The following is a 12,802-nucleotide window of genomic DNA, read 5'->3' on the forward strand; positions in this document are numbered from 1 at the left end:
GGTAATTGATGGCAATCTCTATGGACTAATGGTTGCCTTGAGTTATATCTGAAGGTTTTGTCCATAGGCTTTTCTTGAAGTCCATGTGTTGGTTTCAAGGAGTTTATGAGTTGACCAAGGTGTTATTAAGGAATTATCCAAAGATTGGTCATGTGAGTGTTGAGCTTATTGCAAGCATGTCTTGAAGAATAAGATTGTGTGATCATTCATGTCCACCTTCAAGACATCATCCAAATGAAGAGAGTTGGAAAGATTCAACACACAAAGCGCACAAGATGTACCGAGGGATCAAGTGATCCCATGGTGTGGTAAGCATTGTCCATTACGCTTTGTGTGCTAACCCATGGTCTTCGTGAGAGTTCTTTGTGGGGTTAGGTTAGGTGTGCAAGTTCAAGTGATGTATCACGAAGAGATCAAGTGCTTGAAGCTTGCCGTCCATTGTGGTGACAATGGACTTGTGAAGATGAGCGGAAGAGTGGCTCATCCATAGTGGAGTATGGGGGAGCAATCAACTAGTCTTCATCGAGCCAACGCAATCAAGAAAGGTGGTCCATCTTGAGGAGGAGTAGATCGTCATCATCTAGCTCAAGTGGATTTTGTGCAAGGCAAAGGTTTGCCCTTGATAGGTTTTCTATTTTACCGGTCTCATGGTAGTTGTGGGAGACCGATTTATAGGATCGATTGCCGTACTATCAAAGGGGGCTCTCGATGAGTTGCTTGATCGTATCGTTCGTAGAGAGCTCAAACCATTGCATCCTTGCATCATCTTTATTGGTTCTTGTTTGGTTCTTCTCCTTGTGAGATTTGGAGCTTTTGGTCATCTTGATGACAAGCTTGAGTTCATCGAAAACGGAGTTTGCATACGTCTTCTATGATGTTTTCGGTGTTGGAGGTTTTACCGGTCTTATCCGAGGAAGGGTTCTCACCATTTTCTTTTGGGCCTTTTCTCATTTGCTTATTCTTGATATTTCTATCAAGATTGTGTTAGCCCTTGTCGCTAGCTTTCCAACAAACTTGGTTTCGTCGAATTCGGAGTCCGGATGCAAAAGTTGTGGTTGTTTTGGTAAAGGCTGCAGCGGTACTACCGCGACTAGAGCGGATGTAATTTTTTACTACCGCTCCAGAGCGGTACTACCGCGGCTCCTGAGCGGTAGTACCGCACCAGAGCAGTACTACCGCGGCTCCTAAGCGGTAGTACCGCTCCGGACCAAAATCTCGTGTTTTGCTCAGCGGAAGTAGGCACAGAAGTATTTTTTTAGTACCGCTCGCAAGCAGTAGTACCGCTACCATTTGCGGTAGTACCGTGAGGTCGAGCGGTAGTACCGTGAGGTCGAGCGGTACTACCGCTCCGAAGGTTCTTTTGGCCTTTTTGCCTCCTCGCTGTTGTGTTTCGAAGGGGTTCTACCGCCCTAGCGGTAGTACCGCTCCTTGGAGCGGTAGTACCGCTCTGTGCGGGCTGTGAGCATAACGGTTGGATTCGGGAGCTCCTATAAAAGGGGGTCTTCTTCCCCATTCAACCTTATCCTTTGAGCTCGTGTTCTTCCCCCATTGTTGACCTTCTTCGAGCTTGCTAACTCTCAATCCCTCCATGGATTCTTGCTAGTTTTTGAGGGAAAAGAGAGAGGAGATCTAGATCCACATTTCCACCAATCACTTTCTCCTCTATGTGAGGGGAGCCCCTTGGATCTAGTTCTTGGAGTTCTTGGTGTTCTCCTTCTTGTTCTTCCTCTCATTTTCCTCCCTAGCATTAGTTGCTTCGGTGGGATTTGAGAGAGAAGGACTTGGGCACTCCGTGTGCCCTTGCCATTGCATTTGGTGCATCGGTTTGAGTTCTCCACGTGATACGTGGAAGTTACAAGTTGAGAAGCTTATTACTCTTGGGTGCTTGGTGCCCTTGAGCTTGTTTATCTTGGGTGCTTGGGCCCCCTAGTCGGTTGGTGGTGTTCGGAGCTCAATCATTGTGGTGTAAAGCTCCGGGCAAGCGTCGGGGTCTCCAATTAGGTTGTGGAGATCGCCCCGAGCAATTTGACGGGTACCGGTGACCGCCTCCAAGGGTTGCCAAAGTGTACGGGTTCGGTGACCGCCCCCAAGGGTCGCCATTTGTACGGGTTCGGTGACCGCCCTCAAGGGTCCCTTAGTGGAATCACGGCATCTTGCATTGTGCGAGGGCGTGAGGAGATTACGGTGGCCCTAGTGGCTTCTTGGGGAGCATTGTGCCTCCACACCGCTCCAAACGGAGATTAGCATCCGCAAGGGTGTGAACTTCGGGATACATCATCGTCTCCTCGTGCCTCGGTTATCTCTTACCCGAGCCCTTTACTTATGCACTTTACTTTGTGATAGCCATATTGTTATTTGTCATATATCTTGCTATCACTTTGTTGCTTACCTTGCTTAGCATAAGTTGTTGGTGCACATAGGTGAGCCTAGTTGTTGTAGGTTTTGTGCTTGACAAATTAACCGCTAGGTTTATTCCGCATTTGTTCGAGCCTCTACCGTAATTATTTTAAAACGCCTATTCACCCCCCCCCCCTCTAGGCGACATCCACGATCTTTCAGACAACAACTTAAAGATGTAATCGTGTTTGTAAGCCGATGTAAAAAGCGGTTGGTGTTCCACTAGCTAGACATTTCACCTAGCCTTCACTATCTTGCTTAAATCACAACAAAAATGATCATCAATAGAGATTTGACATGAATATCGATAGAAACCAATAGCTAGACAATAAACAATTTGACATATATCTTTGCTGGATCTCTCAATTCTGATAGCAATTAAAAAAGAATGTGTTCATCTAATTGGTCAGATTAAGCCAAATCTTAAACTAAGAAAATCAATACAATTTCTGAAATGTAGTGCAGTATTGGTGATAGTGCAAAATGGTCTTCAGACCAAACATAACCGATGCATGTAACGCTCCATAAAAGAAAGGTAAAATCTTATAATCAATGTATCATGTGATTTGTTTTCCTTGAGAAATCATGTACTGTCCTGCTGCGAAAAAACTCCAACATGTGAGTAGCAGATACTTCATCCTACGCAGTTCCTTGATATCAAAATTTAATTTATGGTTACAACCAATAAGAAGAGATGGTTTCAAAATTAAAAGAACCTGAACTATTTCTGGTTTTACAGTATTAGCAGCTGATTGACCAAAAGTTTGTTAGTTATTCCTAGGAATATCTATGTCAGAACACCTAGAGTCCACTGCCTAGAAGCAAGAAATCGGGACTGGAGTGAGCAAGGGGAGAAGACTGAACTTGTGCAAAGAAAAGGTAAAAGTGGTGCATATCTTGCCATGGGAAGGACATAGTAGCACAAAGGAAATGAGGATGATCCTGTTAGGACAACTGTTCTTGCTGTAGGAACCTACAGCTGGAAATAGCTGGCCTGAAGCATTTTCAGGGCAAAATAAAAAATTAAATTCAAAGGAATTTAACAAGCAACCACGAGGTCATGGAAGTTATTATGACTACACTATGTTTACATTTTACGATCCTCGAGGCCTTCTTATTTGATCCAGCCATGACTTTTAAGGTTTAACTTTCCCTTTGAATTTGATCAATTGAACTTGCACTACAACTTATTTCCCAAATTAGAGAACTTAAGCTTGAGCAGCCTATTCAAGTCATTTCTCTCTTACCTACTATAATTATGTAGAGCATTGCGGTTCTAAGTTTTCACATGCAGAATTGTTAGATGCAAGATGCCCAATCACCTCGACCTGAAAGGCGTATATGTGTGCATTAATTAAGCGCTTATGTGGAAGAAAGTTAAACTGGTAAAACAAACCTACAGTTGAGAACATAAATTGAATCCCTGTTCCCTTTCTGTACCCCAAATGACTCTTTCATCCAAGGAGATATAGGAACAAAATTTATCCTGATTAACGGGGAAGTCTATGTAAATAGAAAGACAGATTTATGGTAAACAGTAACACTGGACACATGTTGTCGGGACCCAAACATCATCTTTATTCAGTAAAGTGGCTACATGACAAATCAAAGGAAAGAATCTAATGGGCCATCAGACCAACTGCATAGGGAAAAAAACATGGACACCCATATTTATATTCCATTGAACATTAAAAATAGCATCAGGAGGCCATCAAAATTATTATGACTTCACTGTGCATAGAAAAGGAACATCGAAAAAATATCAAGAAAAATCGCAGCCCAAGATATCACTTAAACCTGCATCCCAACCAAAAAAGAGATGAATTATAGCATGCCAAACGTCCACATCATTAATTTGTTAGACGGTGGTGCTTCAGGAAAAGGAGGGAAATATATATCCATGTTTTGTTTAGTTCACCAGACTTGGCACCATATTGCTAGATTATTCTCTGTCAAGATTACGTCGCACACAATTTGAAAAGAACATTCATTGTGTGCCTTTGGGTATTGCAGAGATTGATCTAATGAAATTGATCACCTTAAGTCTGATTTAAAGCTAACAAAAATCACAATAACACAACAGAACATAAGTTAGTGTGTCTCTGATTAACTTAGAAACAAACCTCAATGACCAGATCCATTTTTGAATTTTTAGTACAGTAATAATAGCCACAACACAAACACCAAAAAGGGTAGTTCTGGAAAGGCTTTCTAAGAATCAGAATTGTTTGGGAAACACCAAAATCTTTTTTTTGGCTGAATTTTTTTCTCAAATCTTAATAGACGTGTACTTTTCACCTTTTTTTAAGGAATTCATATTTGTAGTACAGCAGTAGTCACAGCCAAACAGCGAGCCAGTCATTATCAGAATATTCAGTCTTACACTACTTTGTAGAAGCAAAATTTCACCCATTTGGTAACTTATCAACTTTAATAAATGAATTGGACTCTGTCCTACAAGAACATGTCCCATCACTTGGCATAAAGACATAAACACATCGAAATGGTTCTGGGCTGATTCGACTTGAACCGGAAGATAAACATAGGAGAGGAGGAATTCTTTCTACAAGACTTGGAAGATTCAACTAGATGACAGCAAGGTAGAAGAACTCCTGGCCATCAGCACCTCATCTTCCCTGGCTTCGCCTTCCATGTGTGATTTAGCAAGAGTCGAGTGAAGGATCTGGTGTTTACAGAGCGGACAAGGTGAAAGGAGAGGTTTTACGGTCTGCCGATGAACTGTTCATATCGTGGCAAGGCGCAAAGACAAGAGCAGAAAACATAAAGCTAAGGAAAGCCTTTAGTCCCAAACAAGTTGGGATAGGCTAGAGGTGAAACCCATAAGGTCTCGCAACCAACTTGTGGTTCTGGAAACAATGCAAGATAGAGAAAACTATGGTTTTATTCATATCGTGCCGCCCTCCACCCACTCTCCGGCTTACATACTGCCGTGAGCCACGATATTACAGGAAACAACTATAGTACTAAGTAGTAACTGAAAATGACCAGGCTAGCTAACTGAAGAAACTGACTGACACGACCAGGCTAGCTAACTGAAGAAAGTGTCTGACATTCCAGCACATCCCGCCTTGACTTCTGACTTGATTACTTGTGGTAGCGTTGCCTCCTCGATACCGCGGTGTTCCGACATTACCAGAAAAAGGAAGAGAAAACAGGTTATTCATATGATCTAGAAAGAATACTCTGCAATCCAATAGACACAAACAGGCTGACCTTCTTCAGAGACTTGGGCAAGCAGGCCTCAGGATTTAGCATCGATGGACTAGAAGATGGTGAAGTAAACCAGCTCCTCGACAGACAAAGCCTCGCGCTCCAGAATGCCTTCGTCTTCTTCCGCGGCAACCTGCTGAACCGCCTCCTCGGCACGGCAGTCCGGCGCCTCCGTCATCACGATGCAGCCGCGGCGGCAGGAAGAGGAAGCCGGACCTCGCCGGCGGCGCAGGGCGAGCCTGCAGTCGGCGACCGCCGACGACCATCCACGGGCCTCGGACTCGTCGGCGAGGACGAGATCCTCGTCGGCGGATCTCTTCTTCCCGGCGAGCGAGAGCTGGTCCACCAACGTGAGCGTCACGCTCATGCCATGGATGTCGACGCACGCCATATCCGGCACCGGCGGATGAATCGGCGAAATCGAAATCAAAAGTGGATCTTTGGAGCAGCAAAGGGCGCGGGAGGAAGAAAAAGCGAGGGAAAGGGGATTAGGTCAGGGATTTGGGATTTATCGATCTGAAATACGCCTCTTCCGTAGAATACAAGCTAATACGACTTCGTTATGCCGTATAAATTACGCGTCGAATACGACTTTGTTTTTTTTTTTTTGAGGATCAATACGACTTTGTTATAAGGTACGCGCGTGAGGCTTATCCGCGGCCCGTACTTGGGCCGGCCGGCCTATATCGGATAGGCTGTTTCTTCGGTTTTTCTTTTTCTTCATTTTCTTTCCCTTTCTTTTTTATTTTTATTTTCTTTTTATATTATACTAAAAGTTCACCATGTGTTACGTAATTTTTTATCGTATATTAACAAAATGTTCACCGTATATTACAAAAAGTTCATGTGCATCATAAAAATATTCATCATATGCTAAAAAATTCTTGAACATATTCTACTAAAAAGTTCAATATGTATTTTGAAAATGCTCAGCATACACTAAAAAATTGTCAGCGTATTTTTAAAAAGGTTCAAAGCATATTTTCAAAATATTCAGCGCACATTATGTATTGAAAACCGTTCACCGTACATGTTTAACAGGTCTTTGGAACGTATGCTCTGATGTCTACTTTTTTCATATACATTGTACATGTTTCATATACACTTGAAACATTTTTTATGCACTTTAAATATTTTCCCTTACATGATTGACATTTTTCTTCAAACACATGTTTTTCAATTTTTGTTTGAATACAATTATTTTCAAATACATGTTGTAATATATTTTTGAACGATATCAAGATTTTTTAGACTATCCTAACAGTTTTTATTGCATTAACATTTTTTAAATACAAGATAAAGATTTTTTTTAAATATATAATTTGATGTCTACTTTTTTCATATAGGCTATACATTTTTCGTATACATCAGAAACAGCTTTACATACATGTTTAAGATTTTTTTTCAAATGTATGATTAACATTTTTTTGCAAAATATATATATTTGAATTTTTTGAATATGTGTTGATTTTTTCCTTCAAATTCACGATTTTATTTATTTTAAGTAATTTTATGTTTAAAAAAATACTAAAAAAGAAAAAATATCTTGTAGCTGCACACCTGATGTATACATGCGTTGACTTGGATTTAGCTATGCATTGGAGGAGGGTGAGCCGCGAGTGAGGGAGCTGCCAGCCTTCTTGAAGTGGGGTTATGTGCTGTACAGTCCAAGCGGGCGCCTCTTTCCAACTCACGTGAAGCGATATAGAGGCATGCCCATACCTGTGCCGCTCTACGATTTCTCAACCGGGAGAGACGGGCTGGCAACATAGGCTGCGATTGGGACAAGATGCAACACGAGCAAAAAAGTTCGAAAAACAGATTGGGGATCCACCCGTCATGGACCTTTCAGCCGGACTGCCTGGGTCAAGTCGTCCGGGCAAATCGGACGACCCAAAGCCGCCCCGAGAGGCTCCCGCGGCTAGCCATCCGACAATGGACGACCAGGATGCTCTGCTCGTGAGTGAAGAGCCCAGAGAAACGTGCACTCCACCATCCTTTATAGGAGTAATGTCTTTCTGTTACAAGGTTCATAAGTTGAATAGAACATGATATTACATGATTCGGAAGTACAAGAGATACTGCACAAGGCTAATCTTGATTTTAGCCTACTGTTGTGATAATTCTATAGGGGGTTTATTTGTAAGATAAAGCTTTTATCCTACTGTTGTGATAATTATATAGGGGTTTTATTTCTAAGATAAAGCTTGTGAAGAGGAGATAAAAGGATATCATAAGAACATATGTTACTAAGAGCAACTATAGCCGATCCCTAAAAAATAGAGGAGGATCCAACCGAGTGAAGTTATTAATGGAGTAAACGTTTACTCCGTTATAGGTGGCCGCATCTAGCCAATTCCCTAAATTTAGTGGTGTAAAAAATGCATAGGTCAAATACTTCACAATATATAGAGACAGAGGACGAAATAAAAATAATATAGGGCGAAGTCTTAAGCAAAAAAAATTATACAAATCAAAAGTGTCAATATACACTAACAATGCACATTACAAACAAAAACCAAATGCAATGAAAATGTAGACATGTTTCAATAAAAAAAACTAACATAACGATAATGAAGCTTTCAATGACGTCTAGGAGACACAAGCAATGACAGTGCGCTACCCTCCTTCTAAAAATATCCAGTGAGAAAACAAAAGAAGACCAAAGTTTAGCAAAGTAAAAACAAAACAAATAAAACCATGAAGCAATAAAGAAAACCAGAAGAAAAAATAAAAGAAAGGAAAATAAATGGAGCGAACTAGCGAGCAAAAAAAAACATAGTAATGGGCCGGCACAGTTGCTACGCGAGGAAAAAAATCCGCACTAAGCGAGAAATAGCGAGAAAAATGCTCTGACTTGTCGCTAGGGGGAATAGGGAACGAAATGAAACTGGGGGCCAGGTCGCTGGTAGGTTTGGGCAGCATCATTTGGGCCTGGTTCTGTTGTTGGGCTATGCATCATTCCCTAATCGCTACGCCTCCACCTGGTCGTCCTCCTCAATGGATATGCACAACCTTGATCTCTTTTGAGTGGTCTCCACAACTCCCTTTATCCACTTCTCGTTTTTTGCAAAAGCTCTTTGTAGCAATGATGCAACACGAAGGGCGTGTGGCCAAACTTCTTATTCCTATGCTTAAAATTCTTTCGATGCATGGGCGTTACTCCGTGACTTGCACACCGCTTGGTGGTGCATGATTCCTTGCTTGATGCCCAAGAATGGTGCCCCAACGATGCCCAAGAGACCGTTGCATACGGCTTGATTGCACCTCCACGGAGTTCTTGTAGTACTCAGCAATTTTCTCCCATCCACGGAGATGTTCATTCAGGCATAACATAGAGCAGCATCTTCAACTTGATCGTAGTTGTGAGTTTGTGACCTTGACGACCTCGTGCTTGCTTCGGTCACCTCCTCAAGTTCGTCGCTATCGGCCACCTCCTCTTTCGCCACCTCCTCTTCTTCTTCCATCTCCTCTTCGGCCACCTCCTCTTCTTCGACCACCTTCGAATGATCCCAAATTGAATCATAATTGAGATCATCTAGCCTCATCCTGGTCGAGGACTCTAAACACGCCAAGATTTCGACCATGCTCATCTCCACACTACAACAACAAAACCAACAAGACCCTTCATCATCGGCCACCAACAATCACCGTCAAATTCATTGGCCGAAATGTAAACGATGTTTTATTACCTTGTTGGCATTTCCTCGACCACTTGGCAGTCACGACCCTTCTTGCCGGTTGCGGCGCCCGGACGCGCCATAGCAATTACCGTAGGGGTGACCGGAGACATGGCACGAGGCTTGGACATGGATGGGGCACTGGAGTGGCCTTCTTCTTATTCTTTGCGGCCTCCTCGGCAAGGATTGAAGTTGCGACTGTCGGTTTTCTATCTCTCTTGCCACCGACAAGAGCAGTGGGAGGGTGAGCGACCATCGTCGGGGAGGCATTCACCACCCTGGCGTCCTTTGTTGTGGTTGGAGCCGGTGCTTGTGGCCGATGGAGCCTTTTCATCCCGAACCTCTTTTTTGCCGCTGATAACCCACAAGTATAGGGGATCGCAACAGTTTTCGAGGGTAGAGTATTCAACCCAAATTTATTGATTCAACACAAGGGGAGCCAAAGAATATTCTCAAGTATTAGCAGCTGAGTTGTCAATTGAACAACACCTGGAAACTTAGTATCTGCAGCAAAGTGTTTAGTAGCAAAGTAATATGATAGTGGTGGTAACAGTAACAAAAGTAAAGACAGCAAAAGTAATGTTTTTGGTATTTTGTAGTGGTTGTAACAGTAGCAACGGAAAAGTAAATAAGCGAGAACTAGTATATGAAAAACTCGTAGGCACCGGATTGGTGATGGATAATTATGCCGGATGCGGTTCGTCATGTAACAGTCATAACATAGGGTGACACAGAACTAGCTCCAGTTCATCAATGTAATGTAGGCATGTATTCTGTATATAGTCATACGTGCTTATGGAAAAGAACTTGCATGACATCTTTTGTCCTACCCTCCCGTGGCAGCGGGGTCCTATTGGAAACTAAGGGATATTAAGGCCTCCTTTTAATAGAGAACCGGAATAAAGCATTAGCACATAGTGAATACATGAACTCCTCAAACTATGGTCATCACCGGGAGTGGTCCCGATTATTGTCACTTCGGGGTTGCCGGATCATAACACATAGTAGGTGACTATAGACTTGCAAGATAGGATCAAGAACACACATATATTCATGAAAACATAATAGGTTCAGATCTGAAATCATGGCACTCGGGCCCTAGTGACAAGCATTAAGCATAGCAAAGTCATAGCAACATCAATCTCAGAACATAATGGATACTAGGGATCAAACCCTAACAAAACTAACTCGATTACATGATAAATCTCATCCAACCCATCACCGTCCAGCAAGCCTACGATGCAATTACTCACGCACGGCGGTGAGCATCATGAAATTGGTGATGGAGGATGGTTGATGATGACGACGGCGACGAATCCCCCTCTCCGGAGCCCCGAACGGACTCCAGATCAGCCCTCCCGAGAGAGATTAGGGCTTGGCGGCGGCTCCGTATCGTAAAACGCGATGATTTCTTCTCTCTGATTTTTTTCTCCCCGAAAGCCAATATATGGAGTTGGAGTTGGCTTCGGAGCGCCACCAGGGGGCCCACGAGGTAGGGGGCGCGCCCAGGGGGGCGCCCCCCACCCTCGTGAGCAGGGTGTGGGCCCCCTGGTCTTCATCTTTGGCGAGGATTTTTTATTGTTTTTTCTAAGGTGTTCCGTGGAGTTTCAGGTCATTCCGAGAAATTTTATTTTCTGCACATAAAACAACACCATGGCAATTCTGCTGAAAACAGCGTCAGTCCGGGTTAGTTCCATTCAAATCATACAAGTTAGAGTCCAAAACAAGGGCAAAAGTGTTTGGAAAAGTAGATACGACGGAGACGTATCAACTCCCCCAAGCTTAAACCCTTGCTTGTCCTCAAGCAATTCAGTTGACAAACTGAAAGAGAAAAAGAAAAACTTTTACAAACTCTGTTTGCTCTTGTTGTTGTAAACATGAAAAGCCAGCATTCAAGTTTCAGCAATATTATGAACTAACCATACTCACAATAACACGTAGGTCTCACAATTACTCATATCAATAGCATAATCAGCTAGCGAGCCATAATAATAAAACTCGGATGACAACACTTTCTCAAAATAATCATAACATGATATAACAAAATGGTATCTCGCTAGCCCTTTCTGAGACCGCAAAACATAAATGCAGAGCACCTTTAAAGATCAAGGACTGACTAAACATTGTAATTCATGGTAAAAGAGATCCAGTCAAGTCATACCCAATATAAACCAATAATAATGAATGCAAACGACAGTGTGCTCTCCAGCGGGTGCTTTTAATAAGAAGGGTGATGACTCAACATAAAAGTAAATAGATAGGCCCTTCGCAGAGGGAAGCAGGGATTTGTAGAGGTGCCAGAGCTCGGTTTTGAAATAGAGATAAATTATATTTTGAGCGGCATACTTTCATTGTCAACATAACAACTAAAAGACGACGATATCTTCCATGCTAAACAGATTATAGGCGGTTCCCAAACAGAATGGTAAAGTTTATACTCCCCTTCCTCCACAAGCATCAATCCATGGCTTGCTCGAAACAACGAGTGCCTCCAACATTCAACGGGTCCCAAGGGGAGTTTTGTTTGCAGTTATTTTGATTTAGTTTGCACGAAGCATGGGACTGGGCATCCCGGATACCAGCCATTTTCTCGTGAATGAGGAGCGGAGTCCACTCCTCTTGAGAATAACCCGCCTAACACGGAAGATAAGGGCAGCTCTAGTTGACATATGAGCTATTCGAGCATGCAAAACAGAATGTTTATTTGAAGGTTTAGAGTTTGGCACATACAAATTTACTTGGAACGGCAGGTAAATACCGCATATAGGTAGGTATAGTGGACTCATATGGAATAACTTTGGGGTTTAAGGAGTTTGGATGCACAAGCAGTATTCCCGCTTAGTACAGGTGAAGGCTAGCAAAAGACTGGGAAGCGACCAACTGAGAGAGCGACAACAGTCGTAAACATGCATTAAAATTAATTTACACCGAATACAAGCATGAGTAGGATATAATCCACCATGAACATAAATATCATGAAGGCTATGTTGATTTGATTCAACTACATGCGTGAACATGTGCCAAGTCGAGTCACTCAATTCATTTAAAGGAGGATACCATCCCATCATACCACATCATAATCATTCTAATAGCATGTTGGCACGCAAGGTAAACCATTATAACTCATAGCTAATCAAGCATGGCACAAGCAACTATAATCTCTAAATGTCATTGCAAATATGTTTACTTCATAATAGCTGAATCAGGAACGACGAATCATCATATTTACAAAAACAAGAGAGGTCGAGTTCATACCAACTTTTCTCGTCCCAATAAGTCCATCATATATCATCATTATTGCCTTTCACTTGCATGACCGAACAATGTGTATAATAATAAGAGTGCACGTGTATTGGACTAAGCTGGAATCTGCAAGCATTCAACTCAAGAGAAAAGACAAGTAATATGGGCTCTAAGTTAAATAAACAATCATGCATATAAGAGCCACTAAGCATTTTCAATATAGTCTTCTCGACCCCCAAAGAAAGGAAAAG

This window comes from Triticum aestivum, chromosome 4B (genome assembly GCF_018294505.1).
Source record: "Triticum aestivum cultivar Chinese Spring chromosome 4B, IWGSC CS RefSeq v2.1, whole genome shotgun sequence".
NCBI classification, from domain to species: Eukaryota; Viridiplantae; Streptophyta; class Magnoliopsida; order Poales; family Poaceae; genus Triticum; species Triticum aestivum.